The following is a 21,166-nucleotide window of genomic DNA, read 5'->3' as shown; positions in this document are numbered from 1 at the left end:
GAGAGAGAGAGAGAGAGAGAGAGAGAGAGAGAGAGAGAGAGAGAGAGAGAGAGAGACAGACACAAACACAGAACCACAGATAGACAGACAGACAGACAAACAGATACACACACAGAGAACCACAGACACACAGACACACACACACAGCACCACAGACACACACACAGATACTTAGATGAGAGAGAAACACAGACGCACACACAGAACCACAGGGAGACAGACAGACAAACAGAACCACAGACACACACACACAGAAAACCACAGACACACACACAGAGGCTTCCTCCCACATCTACCACCTCCTCCCCAAGTCATGGTGCAATATGCACCAGTGTGATCAGAGATGCCATCTGGAAGACTTGCGAGGACTTGCTGAATGTGTACATTATGAGGTGGCACACCAGTCTCCGGGGACTCTTGTTCCCTGAACTGGAGGCTGGGAAACTGGGAGACGGGTTACCAGCGTGGAGGGCAGTATGGGCATGTGGGCCGCATGGAGTCTGAGACTCTAGACTGCTGGCAGCCCGCTGTCTCCCTGAGTCCTAGACACAGGGGCAGAGTGGTGCCTGGGGCAGAACTCAGCTCTGAGCACTGGAGGGCAGCATGCCAAGCAAGGCAGGAAAATTAACTTAACAAGCACTTACCTGTCATATCGTCAGGCTCATTGAAAGCTTGAGGGATTCACAGTTGGGTGCATGTTCTTACCCTGGAATTGTTCCCAGGCGTGAATGCTGTTGTTGGCCATCCAGTCTAAATTGAATCAGATTCTGATCTTAGTTACACAGGAACCAGACCGGTGCCATAACGCCAATATGTTACGACAAAACAGGATTGAACATGTCACAGAGATAATGGCCTTAAATTTCACCAAAAGCATTTGAAATCCTCCTTGTTAAAGATTAACAAGATGACCTTGCTCACAATGCTGTCCATATTAAGCTTTCCGTAACATATAAGGAAGCTGTGTGTCGCTCAGAACATAGAGCAATGGGAAAAAAGAAAATGCAACAGAATAGAAGTCTATGCTAGTCATGAAATTGATACATTGATATACAAAAATCCTTTTATGGTAAGGAAGGAGAAAGGAGGGGTTTATCTATACAGATACATGGCAATAAAACTATTACAAAGATTCTCTGAAAACCATGCTTTGCACACAGGTCCCCGCAATCTCATCCTTATAATGCTTCTGGAAAGAAGCTACCAGCAAACACCTGTTCAGCTTTGGACTGATATCACCTTTGTTATTAATTCTCATTGCCACAAATAATTGTTTCAGAACAATATATTATGACCCTTTCCACTTTATCTTTGAAACATTTCCCCACCCCCCTTGGAAAGTTGGAGAGATGGCTCAGTGGTTAGGGGCACTTGCTGCTCTGGCAGAGGTACTGAGTTGGGTTCCTGCATGGTGGCTCACAGTCAATCAACTGTAACTGCAGTTCCAGAGGAATTAAAACTCTTAGCGTTCACATGCATTAACCCACATTCAGAAACACACACACACACACACACACACACACACACACACACACACACACACACTAAAAACAATACGGAACTACTGCTGGCCACACCAGCCAGGGAAGCAGGTATGCAGGCTTTATTCTCCTTTCAAGCCTCCATCCAAGTCCCCAGTTTCATTTTCAGTCCTGTAGCAGACCCCTGCAGGGTGCAGTCCCCTTTGTGACTCCCTTCCCTATAGGATCCACAGATCCTTTGGACGATTCCATCTTCCCTCCCTCTTTTGAACTGCTCAGATACCCACCTTTGTAGCCCATCCCCATTCCTTCTTGTCAGCTCCCCATACCTAGAAACACTTTATCCCCATTAGGCACACCTAGCATGGACTCAGAAGTATTCCCTACCACGCAATTCACTGTTACTACATGTTCATGATATCCCGAGAGGGCAAGAGAATCCCCCCAAATGGAACACCTAAATAACAAAGACAAGACCAGATGTCAACAACTAGACTTACAATATTCCCAATGCCACATTCCTAAAATACTAGCATAAAAACACAATAAGTAACTGCAATGACTAGACCCAGAAGCCCACTAGAGAAATACAATAAATATAACTGAAGCACAAGACAGGGACTTCAAAAATGCTGTTATGAATATGTTCAAGGGCCTTAAAGAGGATATGAAGAAAATTCATGAACAAAGTCTATGAAAACACAAGTAGTGAAATTAGATGAAGAACACTGGTCAGGTTATGAAAGTGGAGATGGAATCACTAAAGAAAACTCCAACTGAGGTAAAAATGGAAGTGAAAAATTTAGGTACTCAAACAGGAACAACAGGGTCAGGCTTTACCAATATAATGCAAGAGATGGAAGAGGACCTATCAGGCATTTAAGACTTGATAGAAGAAATGGATACCTCAGTCAAAGGAAATGCTAAATCTAAAAAAAGAAAGAAAAGGAAAAAGAAGAGAAAAGGAAAGAAAACAAAATTCAGGCACAAAATATCTAGGAAATCTAGAAAACCATGAAAAGACCAAATCTAAGAATAATTTAAATAGAATAAGTATAAGAAACACAGATCAAAAGCACAGAAAATATTTATAACAAAATTATTGAAGAACATTTTTCTAACCTAAAAAAAAGAGATGCCTGTCAAGGTAAAAGAATCATATAGAACCCCAAATACATTGACCCAGAAAAAAGACTATTAAAAGCAGCAAGAGAAAAATACCAAGAAATATATAAAGGCAAATCTATTTGAGTATCACCTGAGTTTTCAGTGAAGACTAAAAGCCAGAAGGGACTGGACAGATTTTCTCCAAATTCAAAGACACCACATATGCCATACCAGAGTACTATACTCAGCAAAAGTTTCAAACATGATAGATGAAAACTCAAACAGAATCCATGATAAAGCCAAATTTAATCAGTATCTATCTACAAACTCAGCCCCAAAGAAAGTGCTACAAGGAAAATGTTAACAAAGATTTTTAACCACATATAAGAAAACACAAAGAATAAATTATCTCAGACCAGCAGATCAAAAGAGGGGATTAAAAAGCCCTCACCACCACAACAAAATAATGGGAACCAACGAAGAATGTTCATTGATAGCTCTCAACATCAATGGTCTCAATTCCCCAACAAAAAGACCGAGACAAACAGATGGAAAAGGATGGGGAAAAGGTATTCAAAATGGAAGCAATCTATGGTGGCCATTTAAATATCTGACAAAATAGGCTTCAAACCAAAACTAATTAGAAGAGATAAGGAAGGACACTACATGCTTATCAAAGGAAAAATGCAACAAGAGAATATAAAAGTTATAAAAAATTATAAAAATCTATGCACCAAACACAAGGGCACCCAGGTTCATAAAGGAAACAGTACTACAGCTTAAATTGCATACTGTTCCTCACACACTGGTAAGGAGTAACTTTAATACCCCATTCTCACAAAACAGGTCATCTAGACAAAAGGTAAACAGAGAAATGCAGTAGCTAACTCACATTATAACCAAATTGAACTAAGAGATACTTACAGAATATTCCACCCGAACAGGTTCAATGTATCTGGTTTATGTTGAGGTCTTTGTTTCTTTTGTAATTGAGTTTAGTGCTGTGTGGTAAGTAGGAATCTATTTGGATTCTCCTACATGCAGCCATCCAGTTGGACTAACACGATTTGTTGAAGATGTCTTTTCTCCCCCAGTGTTTTTATGGCTTCTTTACCAAAAATTAGGCATTCATATGAGCGATGACTTATATTTTGGTCAAGAATTCAATTTTACTGATCAAAGTTTTTTTTTATGTCAATACCATGCTGTTTTTATTATTATAGCTCTGTAGTATAATTTGTGATCAGGGATTGTGATAACTCCAGCATTTCTTTTATTCATAATTTAATAAGCTTTCTTTTGGGCCACCAACCAGCTCTCATATCATGACAAAGAGACTTACTATTACTAACAAATATCCAGTCTTACCTTAAGCTCTTATAAGAGCTTATAACTTATATTTAATCTTATACCTTATAACTTAATTTAATCTTTTTAACTTAATTTAATTTTTTTCTCTTTATCTATATTTTTTTCTCAGGGCTTTTTAACCTTTCTTTCATTCTGTATGACTGATGTAGGTGGGTCTTCTGTCTTTGTGCTACTTTCATTGGTTAATTAATAAAGAAAACTGCTTGGCCTGATAGGTCAGAACATAGGTAGGCAGGGAAGACAGAACAGAATTGTGGGAGAAAGAAAGCAGAGTCAGTTAACCGCCATGATTGTTCAACCCGAGATAGATGCAGGTTTGGATCTTTCCTGGTAATCCACCACCTCGTGGTACTACACAGAGTACTAAATATGGGTTAGAGCAAGATGTGAGAATTAGCCAATAAGAGGCTGAAACGAATGGGCCAGGCAGTGTTTAAATGAATATAGTTTGTGTGTTGTTATTTCTGGGGCTAAGCTAGCCTTGCGGGAGCTGGGCAGGATGAAAAGCAGACATGCTTGCTCCTGTCACTACAAAATGGCACCCAACATGGATAACTGCATATCCACAGAAAGCCTGAGAAAGCTTGGGAAAGAATAGAGAAAAGCATGTTTTCTTGGTAGCAGCAATTTCTTGGGTGGGCTCTGCTTGCTAGAGGCAAACAAGTGTTCTCATTTAAGAGAGGCTTCCTGACTCAGCTTTAGCTACAACCTTGCAGCTCTTTAAGAGGTCCTGCCACGAAACACTTAAATAGTGTTGATAAAAAGGCAACCTCATGCTTTTCGGTTTTCAGCTGTAGCAGGAAAAAAGCCGCGCTGTTTTTAAATGTATAGTCCATATTTCTATTCAATTAGTGCATTCAAGGAAATGTGCTGCTTGTTTTCAAATCCTTCTATCATAGCAACTCCCAGCATGACAAGTTGAAAGTAATTGTATTGCCGAGCAATGGTGGCTCACGCCTTTTATCCCATCACTCAGGAGGCAGAGTAGGCAGATCTCTATGAGTTTGAGGCTAGCCTGATCTACAGAGCTAGTTCCAGGACAGCAAGTCAAGACTATTACATAGAGAGACCCTGTCTCAAAAAACTAAAACTAAAACAAAAAAACATAAACAAAACAAAAAAACAACAATAAAGTAATTATATCATTCAAATGAGCAAATTATAAAAGTAGTGGGACATTTTTCAATATATTTTTTTAAATATCAGAAGTCAGTTTTCTTCTTCCTGTCAAGTGTAAGCTTTTTACTGATGAGCATTTAGAACATCTTTCTATAAGTACTTTAGAAGCAGTTAATTATGAGTATGAAAGCAGGATTTTTAGATAAAAAACTTTTCTATTATGGTAAAAACTGAAAAAATTATCTAGATAGTATTTTGAAATTTAATATAATTAAGCCTTATTTTAAGATCATAGGGACTTAAGACTGATATAGTAGAAATTTCCATTGGTAGTAAATTACTGAAAAAGCCAAAATTTTGAAAACATTGACTTGTTATGTATAGAGCTTATTTATGATCTTCATGAACTTATTTGAATTAGTTTATAACTGGCATTGGTAGTGCACTTACACAATAGTTTAAAACATCAAATATATTCTTAGTATCATTTTCAGGTAAGATCCACGTTAATATGACTTTACTTGTTTTACTCAAGCAGCTTAGCACACCTAATACTATAGGTACTGTGCATCCCAGCACCCTTGCTATTCCCAGCTCTCCTGGATCACAAGAATAGAAACAATTGATTCTATCATTATTTTCAGAGACCACTTTTCCATGATAATTTCCATGGTAATTTTCATAAAACCTAAATGGAAATCCAATTTATTAAAAACCCATCTTTTCTTCATGTCCTCATTTTCAATTTAATTGGAACATTAACATGAATTTGAGACTAGACAAAAAATTAAATTAACAACTGAATAAAAAAAACCCTCTTCAATGTAATGTGTTGGTATTATCCTTAATGCAATATACTGCTATTTTTGGCCTATGGAGAGCTGAGTCTGGAGGTCCAGTTGCCTCTACAGAACTCATTCATCTTGGAGACCAAGCTCCCATGCTAATCAGAAGCCAGTTGCATCATGTGTGTCTTCTTTAAAAGGGTATTTTTCATTACTTTTGAGAATTTCATGCATGTATGCCATTTGATCATCTCTACCCTCCATTTCTGTCTTTCTGCTCCCTGTATTCTCCCCAATAGGATTCTTGCCCAACTAGACGATTTTTCTTCCTTCCTTTTTCTCCCCCACACAGTACCAAAGGTTATCCTCTGAATCCAGTTAGTGCTGCCCATATGTGCACGAGGGAGGGGGCATCCTACTGAGCAGTGGAAACATATCAATGGCCACACGCTCAAAAAAGGAATGATTTTCCCACACTTGGCAACTCTCCCCTGCCAATACCTCTGAGGGTCTAGAGATCATTTCTTTCATTTATTCCCAGATATTGGCTGATTTGATTTTGTGAGGTCTTATGCAGATAACTATAGCTTCTGTGACTTCCTTGTGGTGATAGCCAAGGCACAGCCAGAGGACTGTTTCACAGTACCCTTTCCCTCTTTCCTCTCACATCCTTCCTTCCGTCATGTTCTGGACGTCCTATGGTTTTCCCTGAGCCTTGGTGTAGGTGGTTGTCTGGTTAATAAAGATGGCAAACCTAGGGTTGAACCTTCGCTCTCCATTTCTCTGTACTTTGAATATTTGTGCATCTCTGCAGTAACTGTTGGTTGTCTCCTACAAAAAGAAGCTCCCCTGGCTGAGACTATGAGTAGCCAGGGTGTATGAATACAAACGTAAATATTTAAGAGGCATTTTGACAGCAGTTTCCAGTCAGCAAAATAGCAATAGCAGTTTTTACCAGATTGTTTATGATTTTCCCGGCCATGAGTTCTTGAACAGGATCACAGTACCAGGCACGACACAGTATCTTAGTCCTCAGATCCACCATGGAAGCCATTATTTACCCTACAGGAGTTCCTCCTGCTATTTTACCAGTAGACACATCTTTCCTGCCTGGTCAGCACGGCAGCACATAGGGCCCAGCACTAGGTAAAAACAACTGATGTCTTCTTTGCCTTCAGAGCAGGCATTTTCCCTTTTGCAAGTATGAAAGCTGGCTATCGAGGTGGGAATATCCTGGTTGGCTTGAGATTTATCTTTCCACGTTCGGTAAACAAATGGCTTGCTGTCCAGCAGCAGGACTCTGCCATGTAGTTAAGGTTCAAAACCAAAGGCTACAGAATAACAAGTGTTGTCTTGGGGACTTCCCCAGCCTCCATGATCAATAACTTATAGGGAAGTATCCCGTGCCCTTTTTTAAAAGAAATATTTTTATAACCTCAGCAATATGAAATTAGACCTTTTAGTCTTCTTATTTAAATATGTATAATCATGAAGCTAGATACCCACCCTTATCTTTTATTTCATAATACTCTAAACTAAAAAAACAGAAATACAAACCAAAGCCAAACAATTACAAAGCCAAAAATTAATTTAAATTGTCCACAGTAATTTATTTTGTTGAAACAAAACTGCTGCTTCGAGGCTGTGGCATGGTCTGTCTCTTTGATTTTTAATGTACTGTCTGACTTCGTTGGATTGAAGTCAATTTTCTCGCCCCTTCTTGTGCTCCCTCAGAACCTTCCTCCCCGCAGTTCACAGTGATGTCATTTGGAGTTCACACAGCAAGAATGCATCATTTGCCTACTAAATATGCCTCTGTTCTTTTCTCATTAGCCTGGGACAATTAAAGCAGCACCATTTGACTAGTGACAACTCATTTATAAACATAATTACAAACTTGGACACTGGAGCAGTGAGGGAGGGGTTAGAAATGAAACAGTCATACCAACAATTTAGAATATACTATTTTTAATTTGAAGAATGTTTAACCGTGATTCTAAAAAATTTAAAGTGTCTCACAGTGAGACGTAAGACCTCGAAAATGTGTCCTTGGATTTCAGTTTATAAAAACAACCCTAAAATAACTCTGAAACAGTGCTATTTCTCACCCCATGTAATTTCTATCCTCCTTTAGTTTGACTTTGGCGAGAACTGCAGATAAAAGCTGGAGACAGGACAACAGAACCAGAAGAAGTTAAATTAGCAGGATATGGGTGAATGTTGACTGTGTAGCTTTGACATCTGGGAGGTCACTATAACTAACCAGAGAAAACTGTATACAACAAGGATTTTCGTAACAGAACTGTTTCCCTGAGAATAGCCCTTTGGGATTGTCTCCCAAGGTCCAGTGTTGTTTTGCTGGCCAATATCTTGCATCACTTATAAGTTCAGGATCCCTATGTTGGTGAACAACTTATGTGTGAAGATACATATTGATGTGTAATGGACTTTATGCAGAATATTAATAGATGTGGCAATGGAGGCTCCAGAAAGCTTTGATGGGTTCTGCTTTGGAAACAGATGTCTACCAGTGTCCAATGATGCTGTTGTTAAACAAGGAACAAATCCCAGTTCTGACAGATTGTTTTATATCAACCTGATGCAAGTTAAAGTCATCTGAGAGGAAGAAAATGACTCCATAAGGTCATACTGTAGGCAAGCCTGTAGGGCATTTTCTTAATTAGTGATTGATGGGAGGAGGCCCAGCCCATTGTGGGTGGAGCCATCCCTTGGCTAGTGGTCCTAGGTTCTATAAGAAAGCAGACTGAGCAAGCCATGGGGAGCAAACCAGTAAGCAACACTCCTCCTGCCTCCAGGTTCCTGCCCTGTTTGAGTTCCTGTTTTGACTTCGCATTGATAACGGATTGTACATAGAAGCCTAAGTGGTAAGCCAAATGAACCCTTTCCTCCCCAAACTGCAGCTGGTATTTAACTACAGCAATTTAAACCCCAGCTGAGACAAGTTTGTACCAGCTTAGTTGGGTACTGCTGTGACTAGCCTGCTATGCTTTAAGGATTGTAGAAGGACTTTGAAACTTTCAACTAGAAAGCACATTAAGAATTAAGAGTTCACTAGGAGCCTGGAAGACAAAAATGTTGGGAAACAATGCAAATGATGGAGGCCTGGCTTGTGAAGTTTCAGTGGAAAGTTAAAACTCTTCTGAACCATCTAAGTTAATTTATGGTTCTGGTCAGCTAGGGCTGAAGAAATCAGGTGTGATTCACAGAGACCAGAATCACCGAAACCTTTGCTTTGTTGGGACAATGGATCCTTGTCAGCTGGGGCTGAAGGATCAGCTGTGGTTCACAAGAGACCAGCCTCATGGAGGCCAAGTCTTCTGGGAAGTGTTTTCTCAGATCCAGCACACAGAAGTTGTGCTCCAGAGGAGGCGAAGGTTGTAGCTCCTGCTGGCAGCTGAGTTTGATAAGGTAAGCATCACCCAGCTGGTGCTTGTTTTGAAAGCACGAAGGAATCACGGAGAGAAGCCGAGGCTTGGCACTGTGTGGTGGGGCTGGAATCCCTGAAGAGAGCCCAGGAGAAGCTTTTGGTGAAAGTGTAGCTCAGTGGTAAAGAGATCCCAGCATTTTGGAGACACTAGTAGCTTGAGATGGTCACTGAGAACAGCAGCAGGAGTGGAGTGGACCTGGCTTGAGCCTAGAAGACAACCTGTGTTTCGGTAGAGAGCAGAGCTGGAGAAGTGAGCCCAAGCCCATTGGAGGAGCCCAAGTGGTGGTGAGTGAATCCCACATATTGGACATTGAATTATTTTCACTGTTGGAGTTTGGTTTTCCTTTGTTTTGATTGTAACTGCCCTGGTTCTACTCTCTTGAAATAAGGACGTATCTAATATGAATTTGATGTTTCACAGGAGACCACAGTTGAAGGATTTTGAATTTCTGTTTTTAAAAAGAGAATGTTTAAAAGAGAATGAACTTTTAAGCGTTTGAACTTGTAAAGGCTGTGGGATTTCTAAAGCTTTCATTCATTTTTATTTTATTTTTTTTTAAAAAGAAAACAAACTATCTTTTTATTTTACATACCAATCCCAGTTCCCACTTCCTCCCCTCCTCCCATTTCCTCCAACTCCTCCCCCGCCGCACCCCTGCATCCACTCCTCAGAAAGAGCAAGACACATTGCTTTCAGGAAGGGCCAAGGCCCTCCCTACTGTATCTAGGCTGAGCAAGGTATATATTCAAAGAAAATGAGTTTCGAAAAGTCAGTACAGGCAGTAGGGACAAATCCTGGTGCCATTGCCAGTGGCCCTGCAATGTGCCCCAGCCATGCAAATGTCACCACGTTGAGAGAATCTAGTTCGGCCCTATGCTGGTTCCTTCCCTGTCCAGCTGGAGCTTGTGAGTTCCCATTAGCTCAGGTAAACTGTTTCAGTGGGTGTCCCCATCATGGTCTTGACCTCTTTGCTCATATTCTCACTCCTCCCACTCTTCAACTGGACTTTGGGAGCTCAGCCCAGTGGTCTGCTGTGGGTCTCTGCCCCTGTCTCCACCAGTTGCTGGATGAAGGTTCTATGGTGACATTTAATATAGTCATCAATCTGACCACAGGGCAAGGCCAGTTCAGGCACCCTCTCCACTATTGCTTAAGTGTCTTAGCTGAGGTCATCCTTGTGGATTCCTGGGAATTTCCTAAAGTTATCAATGTTTTTAATGTGAGATCTTGGTAATGAGTGAGAAAGAAAAGATTGTGGCTTAATGGTAATGTGTTTGTGTGTCAAGGTGACAAGGGGTCAATTGACTTCTTGATTGTTTTATATCAACTTCGTGAAAGCTGAAGTCATCTGAGAGGAGGGAACCTTAATCAAGAAAATGTCTGAGTAAGATCAGGCTGTAGGCAAGTCTGTAGGGTAAATTTTTTCTTACTGAAGTTTGGCTCTTTCTTTCTTTCTTTTTTTTTTCTTTTTTCCCCTTTATTTAACATACTGACCACAGTTTCCTTTCCCTTTTCTTCTCCTGGTCCCCCCCTCCTTATCTTCCTTCCCTGCTACCCCACTCCTCCCCCACCTCTATTTAGAAAAGGGCCTCCCATGGACTTGAACATAGCATAGTAAATCAAGTTGAAGCAGGACTGAGCTCCTCCCCCTGTATAAAGGGTTTTCCTGAAGAAAGGGAGGAGGGATTGTACCATCCAGGGAGAGCTTCAAATAATGACTGAGAAGCCCACAGAGACAACTGTCCTGAGCTCGTGGGAGCCCATGGACTCTGGAGCAGCTGTTAGAGATCCTGCATGGAATCAACCTAGGTTGTGACGGCATATGTTTGATGGTTGTGTAGCATGGTTTGTTAGTAAGGCTTCTATCAGGGAGATCAGTACCTGTCCCTGGCATTTAGCTGGCTTTCTCAATTAGTGACTGATTGGAAAGGGCCCAGCCCATTGCCATCCAGGGTTCTATAAGAAAGCAGACTGAGCAAGCTTGACAAGCAAGCCAGTAAGCAGCATTCCTTAATGGTTTCGGCATCAACTCCTGTCTCCAGTCCCTCTTCTGCTTGACTTCCTGTCCTGTCTTCCTTTGATAATGAATTGTGATATGGAATCAGAAGCTGAATACATCCTTTCCTCCTCAACAGCAATGATAACTCTAAGACAACAGTTCACAAGACTCTGGGCTCTACTGTGGACCTGGGGCACTAAACCTGAATATTTTTGAGCAAAGGCGTTAGCCTTATGACAGTGTTTCTCCACATTCCTAATGCTTTAATATTTTATATTAGCCTTTTAATATAGATCCTTATGCTGTGGTGACCCTCAACCATAAAATTATTTTCATTGATGCTTCATAACTGTAATTTTGCTCCTGTTGTGAATTGTAATGTGAATATCTGCTAAGCAGGAGATCTGCTATGCAACCCTTGGGAAAAAGTCACTTGCCCCAGAGATTGAGACCCAGTGCTCTAGCATCAAGGACCTTGCTGCTGTAAGGAATATTGCTAGCACTTAGACCTTAAGGTTTCAATAAGGAAAAAATAATAAAAAAAAAGCTGAGAAGAGTCTTGATGTATTATTAGCCCAGGATGAGCTATTATGAGATATTATTAATGTTTAATATGGAATTGGGCAGTGGCATGTAGACATGGGAAAATATTATTCTTGAACAGTTGATTACAACCTTCTCAGCCGATAGCTCCAAGAATTTGTACTGAATGGGGTGACCTCAGGGATGCTGAGCCCTTGTTGAGTGATATGGTTGGATTGAAAGTTTCAAAATCTTCTTTGTGGTTCAAAGAAGCAAATGTCTGAGATTCAGTTATAGCTACAGAAGAGGTCTTAGTGTGACCTGGTGTCACAAACACTAGAGGTATATCAGGTCTTTTTCTAACCTGACAGTTGCTGACTGGTGTCTTTGGGTAAGACACTACCCCATCCATTTTTTTCCTTTATGTGGAATAAAAAACAGATCTCATAGATCTGATACCACCTGCTCTAAAAGCTCAGAATAGAAGAAAACAAAATCTTAATAGACCCAAGTTTCTAGCACTGATTATAAATTACTTCACAAAAAACTTCAATCAGTAAAATAGTTATTTTTAAATGATTGGCTTGAGTTGAAATCGAAACAAACATGAAAAAAGGTATTCATATATTTGGTTTTGTTTAAAATATACAAAGATGATTAGATTTTGGTATTTGAAGACATGAAGGTGGGGATTTTAACTGCATGTGAGACAGAAAATAGACATCTATTTCAGCACATCACGCTATTATCAAGCTTTCTTCTACCACTTACCACTTAACCAAGAACACCGAAGACTTGAGAGGGTCTTGTATAACAATGTGGGTTCTGAGATATGCTAAGGTGACCTTTGTATTCTATAGGTCCTTGCTGTCAGGTTTTTGGATTTTATGAGCAGGTATATTTGTTTAGGGTTTAAGGTCATACATATGTTTGCATTTGATTATAATATCAGGCTCAATTTATTCTAACCCTAGACTATTTTTTTAACTACCTCTTAGTTGCTGGAGAAATGGCTCAGCAACTAGGCGCACTTGCTCTTACAGAGGATTGGGGTTGTATTCCCAGCACCCATGTGTTACTTTCTGTAACTCTTGTTCTAGGGGATCTGATACTATCTGCTCACCTCCATGGTGTACATACATACAACTGACAAAACACTTAGATACATAAAATAAATAAATCTATACCAAAATAGAAACTGCACTTAATGAAAGTTTCAATAACCATTAAATGATATATATGCTATATAAAAGTACAATATTCATAGCAATCTATGGCTTATAAAATAATACCTTCAGGCTAAGCCATCACATGGGTTGATAAAAGGCTAGTATTTAAACTACAGTGAGCTATTAAATTGAATAAAATGAGGGAATTTTGTGATCAAATACTGAAGACAGTACATTAGCTTCATAGTAAGTCTGTGCATAAAAAGCTTTTATTCCAATTTTATATATGAGAAAATGAGTGCATCTAGAGGTTGGATGATTTTCTCAATGGTACCCATCCTGTAAGTAGCAAGGACCTGTATCCCATGGTAAATTCCAGGCATCTCTGGTACCAGTGGCATGTGGAGTGAGAATTACTAATTTCATGTGACCCAGACCCCTCAATCCTTCAGCTTTAGCTATAACTTTTTCTTTTTTAAGCCCTTGGTTGTTTCACATATTCCTTTTCTTTCTTCACTCTCATATCTGTTCATCTCCCACTTACTCGCGTGATCTTGTATTCTGTCTCTGACTTTATCTCCACCTTCTTTGTCGTTTTCCTTAAAAAGAATCTGGTAACTTACAGAGAGGGCCTTTTATATCTGCGTGTCTATAACTCCTCTGAAGGCTGTCTTGGTGTTCCCGATGTGAGCCTTTCTTTTGTCCTGGGTGTGATGATTTCTACTCCAGTCTCGAGCTGCTCAGCTAGGAGTGAATAACCTTCTGAGATGTTTCGTCAAATGCTGCATCCAGATCCCATCTCCCATTGACCCACTGAGAAGAGAAGAGTATTCACAAAGGAATCCTCACTGCTTTCTGCATTGGTCCTTCGATACTTAGACTCTTGTGTATGCAAGCCCTGCCTACTCCAACACCACCTTTGAATAGGTGCTTGAAGATTTTATGGACTTTGCATGAAAGGCTGGAGTTTTTGTTTAGTTTGTGAACATGTTGAGGTTCTTAATCTACTTTGCACACTCTAGTCTTTCCAAGGAAAAGCTACTTTTCCTTTGACTCTTTCCTCCCTTTCACATGGGGTCCCAGTTGCTAAGATACACATTCTTCTAAGGCAGGATGTACCTTCCTCTCTTTCTGCAAGCTGAATCCTGATCAAAGACCTCTTCACGAAGAGTTGAGAATGTCCAACTTCTTTAACTGGCAACTCTTAGATGCTGGGATCTTTTAACCTGTATAATACATTTATTTTAAGATCAAGGATTTTTTTTTAAAAAAAAAAACTTGGAAATGTTATATAACCATGCTGTTGATGATCTCTATCCTAGAGGAAGGAAGTAACTACTGTATTTTCCACAGAACTCTCAATTTCATTGTAATATTCTCTACAGGCTTTTACAGAACATGTTTTTCCAGATGGTAAGATTATGATAATATCATTTGGATTATACCAGAATTTAATTCTGATATTATTCATGCACAGGACTATTTCTGGTTCAGGATGATTTAAGTCAATGATAGTTTTCTATATTCAGTAAAAAAAAAAATGGCATTTTAATTTCTCTTTTCTTCTTTGTTATTTGGTATGTATTTTTTTCTTTGAAATTAATGAATCAATTTTTATCAGATACACCTCTTAGCAGATGACTCACTTCTATGAATACTGAGACCCTATAAGTAATAAGGTCCTATAAGTAGTTTGAGTTATACAATACCAGCATGGGATGTGAAGTCACTCTTATTCCTTTAGTTTTAAAATTATCTCTCTTTCCCTTATATTCTTACATCAGAGTCTAATGAGACCTGCCTTGTATATATAACCTCATTTGCTCCTCTATGACAAACTGAATTTACAGTAGATGCTGGCCAATGGCCTTTTTATTTTAGGCAATTTATGTATTTTATATTTATATCATTCAAGCATCTTATATGACATATGTAGAACACAGTGATTTAGTTTAAAAACAGAAAAAATATTTATTTTAATTCTAGGAAGGACTGAAAAATGACATTGTTTCCCTAACCAGGTAAATAATGGTTTCTGTCATTCATGCAAGCTGTTTTCTACTTTTGTCCTATTTATTCTCTTTCCTTCTCTCCCTCTTTTGCTGTGATTAAAATATCTTTATTGACACAGATCCTATGGGTCTTTAGAAAAACAAATGTCTTTTAAAACTATGCTGGAATTTTAGAATAAATGTTTAGTAATTCTGATATGGAAGTATGCCTATACTTCTGAATATAACCTAATATGACTTTGAAATATGGCCCACATTTCAAATTCTTTTAAAGAAAATGTTACTTCATCCCAATCAGATACTTTTTGTGGTCATTTGGAGCCTGTGATTGCATCATAATTGGAGAAGCTCAATGAGAAATGTTTGCTATCTTTGGTCCTGTCTGTCTCCCCTTCTTACCTTCAGTCAGAAGACTTGGATTTCATTACAATCAACTACTCCCTGCGTGTTGAATATGCTTTAATGTTTAGGGAATTTGGACGCTTGATCTTCTAATGGGAGCATAAACTCTTGTGAGCCACCAGGGCTTCTCAGAACTCTTTCAATTCTCAAAGGTCCTTCATTTGAAGAGGCAGTCACTAATGCTTTTGATAAGGTCCTTTAACCTCTCCATCTGCTTGCATTAAAATAAGGAAAATTGCTCCCTCTGCTTCCACAGTCCACAAGCGGGAAGCAGACAAGATTACTGTCCCCATTAATCAGAAGACAGACATGTATGTGGTCTCTCCTGTTTTCTGCCTCTTTCTTCAGAACTCACAGCACACCACTATTGGAGGGAGTCTGTTGGGGACAAGAGCACATCGGCACACTGCACAGACTTGAAGGAGATTTTCATACAGTTTATAATTGTCCTACTTCAGTTGTTCAGTCTACAGCAAGTGACTTTAGACTGTCCATATTTGTATGAACATTCTCTACTGGTAGGATTGAAATACATATTTTATAATTAAGGTGCTATATTTCTCTTAAGAGTCTAGCAGGCCATTTGTCAGTCCTAGAACCTTGCACACTAAGAACTCATTGGTATTACTGAAAGCTAGAGATCCTTCTCTATAAAAGACTCAGTCTTTTTGAAGATTTATTGTTTGTCATATTCATTTCCTATAGTTCTCGGTATAGTTCTTAGGGTAGCTCACTCTCTCACTCCTCACTCACTCGTTGCTTTTGTTTGACCAGTTCTGATGAATATTCCAATTCCTTTGCTATAGGCAGGCTAAGCATTTGAACTAAGCATTTGAAACTAGAAAATTATTTCAATGTTATTCACCCTATAGAAATATTTTTATATTTCTATATTTATTTTTATTTTCATATTTTTCTCAGTGTGTATATTGTATATATAGTGAAAGTAAAATTGTATCTAGACATCAACAAATTATTAAAATTGATAAAATGTATATCACTATAGAAGAAATTGACAGGTTGTGAAAAGGAGGAAGTGGATAGCAGTTTGGTGTGTTTAGAAGAGACAAATTCATTTCACTTAATTTGAATTAAAGCCTAAGCTAGGAGAGACTAGAAGAAATAAAGAAATGAAGTATTGGGTCAGATTTTGGAAAACTGTCCACCAGTTAGATAGATATTAGATGCACATGTTTGAGTATTTGGCTTTTAGGAAAGCAAGAGGAGAAATAGTTTGATATTTTGCATTAAGTATCAAATAATTACAAAATTGTTAAAATAGACATTTGATTAGTTTGAGTTCCATCTGGAAATAATTGCACACTCTTTATTAGTCCTAATCACTGGAATCAATAACAGTGTCTCTCCTGCCTTGTCCTTTCTTCTGGACAAAACTCTGACTAGTAGAGAATCAGATGAGGGAAATACATTGGTTCAAATATTTAGCATAAGGTAATGTTACTGGAACGTAGCAATCATTGATTTATCCATTAAAACTATTTATTGATCTTAACTCAGGAATATAGAACAAGTATCAGTGAATACAGTTGGGAAAGACATGAGAAATTATACATATTCCAGAAGTGATCATAAAGATATTTCCAGTTTCACATTCACTGCCAGAATATTCTCACTTGCTCTCAGATTCTCCCACTTGGCCTTGGCCTTTCTGCTTCGACTAAACTGATGGGGTAGAGTAACAGTAAATTCTGCGACCAGGACTCCAATGGGGCACTGTAGCTTCTTGGGGCCCTGGACTTGCGAGCCTGAGTTGTCACTTGTGAAATCTAAAGCTACCATCTTTCATCTAAGGTCTTGCCATTAACCCTCTAGGGCTACCATGTCAGCTCACTCAAAGGGGTAAGAGGACGGGATTGATGCTCCGTCAGTCCTTGGGTGGTCTATCTTTCTCTCACTGTTTCAGCTCTAGCCAATGTCTGTTTGTGACAACAGAAGAACTCCAAGCCACAGCTGGTAATTTGTGAGTCGTTCATAGATTCACTATGATCAGAAATGATGAATGATAAATAAAAGATTATTGTTGAAGACAAGCATGTTGGAACAATAGATAACCGGGATTGACTTTAAGTGTATTCCAATCCAATGGGAGATATTAGTCTCAAAGACGGATGTAAATTGCAACAGTCATTGCTGTGTGGTGAAGGTGGTATAAGTAGTAGAAGAGAGAAGCATGGAAAGCATTCTATGAGCTGAGAAGTGAGAATTCACTGTACTATCACAGACATTGAAAACTACGTGGAGGGTATGCTAGTAGGTTAACTTAGCCTTGACTTAAGGATACAAATCGGGCACAAAAAGAAAACTCTGGCTAGACTGAATTCATATGTAAAGCTCACTTATAGTATCTTATCCAATCCCGGAGGAAGATTAGCACTTCTCTGGGGCTTTGCCACCTGTCAAAATCAACCTCATGTTTTCACATGCTGAAAATTCATGTCTGTTTCCCTTGCTACTTCCTTATGTGAAAGATGGCAGGATTTGTGGCATTCTCTATGTTTGCCAAAACGACACACCCAACACATGTCCCCCAGTCCAGCTCTGAGAAAATGGCGAAATGAGACAATGTCCTTGCTTCAAAGAAACTCACAGCCTGCTGCTCAAAAGATATAAAAGTGCTCAGAGTGGCAATGTAGGAGACTTTGAGTTATGGGAGAGCTTATTTCAGAGAAAATAGGTAGCAGGCAGGCATAAATGAATAGCCACAGAGGTGAAATTTTATTCTAATGGAATCATTAGGATTCTACTTTCCCTGACTCAAAAGGAAGGGGAGAATTCCTGGTTAGGGGACACAGGAAGAAAAATAGTATCAAACATGAAGTGTGGTTTATTTGATGAATGGCAAGAAGTTTAGAACTCAGAGTACAATAAACAACCATGGCCGAGAGATGAGTCTGGAGAGACAGCAGGAGCTATCTCACAGAGGGGCCTATAATGCCATATGCCGGGGACTCTGGGCTCCTTCTGGAAGGCAGTGGAGGGTGTCTGAAAGGTCCTGAGTGGTTGAGCCTGCTCACTCAGATCGTAATTATTTCTCATGTGGTTTTCTTGATGCATGCTTTCTGGGCTGGGACATGCTTTTGGATGAAAAGTCATCTCACTTCTGCCTACTCTAGATGCCATCTCTTTCTCCCCAGTGGATACCGTTCACTGTAAGGATTGGGCCTAATGTAGCCTGAAAGAATTGCCACTGTACAGGAGGTGGTCTGTTTCAGAGTGTTTCCCACTCTCTGTTCCTTCTGGAAATGTGGATTTTCATGCTATGAACCTTTCTTGATGCCATCAAGACATTAATTGTAACAATTTATAGGCGCTAGTTCAGTCAGACCCATTGATCTCCTAGAGATGAATTAATTACAATGTGATGGCCCCCTACTCCCCTATTCAAAACCACATTATTGGTCTATTCCCACTGTGAGGAAATCTGGTGCTAAATAATTCAAGACAAATGCATTCCCAGAGGAAAACTGCAAATGCCTGGATTTCGTGATCTATGACATCCCCTGTGACATGTGGGGTTGTGCCAATGGGACCATGTGCTCTTTAATGAAACTCTGATATTGGTCCCACTTCCATTGGCTCAGGCTATCTGATGTGCCTGAAGCCTGGTAATTCATCCTTTACAAAGAATGGCAATTCTTCCAGAAAATACATTTCCACATTTCTCCTCTTTTGTAAGGGGGATAGTGTGTGTGTGTGTTTGTTTGTGTGTGTGTTTGCATGTATGTCTCAGATCTTCAAGAATGAGTCAGTGTTAACCACTATTGTCTGCAGACAATTATTTTAGTCTTATTTAATTAGATAATATGTTTTGAACAATTATAGCAATAGATTGCATTGTGAACAGCAGAGGTGACTCTAGGTCTCAGGGAGCTTAGAGCTTTTAGCCCAGGGTTATCCGAAGAAAACCATTGAAAACAAGAGTGTCGTAGAATAGATAAACCTGTTTCACACATGATGTCCCCTTTGGGACCTCTTCTTGGGCACATCAACAGGCTTCAGGTCTATTCTGTTCTGGGGGTTGCTAAACTAGAGTCGGCGTATCTCTGGGTCAGTCTCTGTCGTCTTTCAGAAGACAAGTGCCTTGAGTGTTGGCTTCTAAAGTAATCAGTTTGCAGTGTACCACGTAACCTGCACTCTGGCTTTTCAGGAGCAGGACTGTTAACCGCATTTCACCAATGAGGAAACATTTCGAAAAGTTCAATAACTCGCCCCAGGTTACAGGGTGAGCCAGTGGAGGAGTTCAGCTCCCAGTCCAGAGCATCCTGGCTTCAAAGGCCTTTCTCATGTACTGTCTCTCAGGCACTCACGTACAATGATTTCTAGAAATTCTTTCAGCTTAGGACTTTGAGAATATGGCAGAAGAACTGTTTAGCTATTATGAACTCTTCTCATGCAGCTCGGTCATTTTCGTGATAATTAATATGGAGGACCTATCTTAGCTTCAGTCATCAGTCCTTTGAGATGTAGATAAAATCGACCCAAGCTCCTACTTGTGCTAAGTGTTCATGTCTTGTGCCTGCTCTCCCCTCACTCACCCAGGAGTGGAAGGCAATCTTTGTTAGTTGATTCTGCCTAAGGGCATCTGTGTGTCTGAAAACAAGCTTAATATGATTTGGACCAGTGATTGGGTTTTAATTTGTAGCGGCGCAAACAATATAAAATTGAGCTTATTAAGCATTCTGTCAAACTAAATATATAAATTTAATTATGGGGAGAATACAGTAGCTAGAGTTTATTACAAGTCATTCTAAATCAAAGAGAAATCAAGGTTTCCTTTCTCTCTATGTGCAGGTTGTACCATCCATGTGTTATAGCTGCTAGGACCGTCTTAGTGGACTGTCAACACTGTCACCCTTGTGCCTGATTCTCCTCGTAAGTGTCAGTCTCAGGCCATTCATTTCTCCTCGAACCTACAGCTCCACCCTTCACTTTTGTAGGCGTAGATCAATTTTGTTTCATGCCTTTCTGGAACAGTATGCTTTATAGACTAAAGGGTTTGTTACCTGCAAATACTTAGGTAAAGTTGTCTCTGAGTCTCCATCAATACAGAGATACCTCTCTGCTGTTCTCTTTTCTTACTCTCTAAACACACTTAAAATATTAAAAGAAGAATCTCTAAAATCGACCTTGTTGTGCAACAACAGTTCAGAGACTGTATGAAGAACAAATTCTATCTCAAAGCAGTTTTTATTTTTTCTGGTTACTTTTCTAATTTAGGCATAGATGAAGGTTACAAGGAACTTCCTTCCACTTCAGGCTTTGTATTACCCACTTCTGCTGGGTCTTGCGTTCTCACTTCTCTAACTGTTCATGATTTTTGCACACTTATTTCTACCTACTTGAGTCCTGGTTACACTCACACTTTTCAGATTGCGACTCATATTCGGGAACCCAACAGTGGTGTTCCAAATGGACCAAATAGGTTATCTTAAGGTTTGAGTTACACTGGGAAAGTATATGACCTCTCTCAGCTTCTATGTATCATCTGTATAATGATGATGACTCTATACTGTATTGTGAGGATTTGAAATGAAGTCTTCTGAATTCTGGTTTTCATCATTGTTTTGTTTTCTTGAGGCAGGGTCTCAGTATGGATCCTTGACTTGCTTATAGCTCATTGACTTGGAACTTGGTATGAAGGTCAGGCTGACCGTTCACTCCTATAGATCTACCTGCTTCTCATCCCTAAGTACTGGGATTAAAGGTGCGCACCACTACACCTGGCCTGA

Source organism: Microtus ochrogaster, unplaced genomic scaffold (assembly GCF_000317375.1).
Source record: "Microtus ochrogaster isolate Prairie Vole_2 unplaced genomic scaffold, MicOch1.0 UNK10, whole genome shotgun sequence".
NCBI lineage: Eukaryota > Metazoa > Chordata > Mammalia > Rodentia > Cricetidae > Microtus > Microtus ochrogaster.
This window is presented reverse-complemented; position numbering follows the sequence as displayed.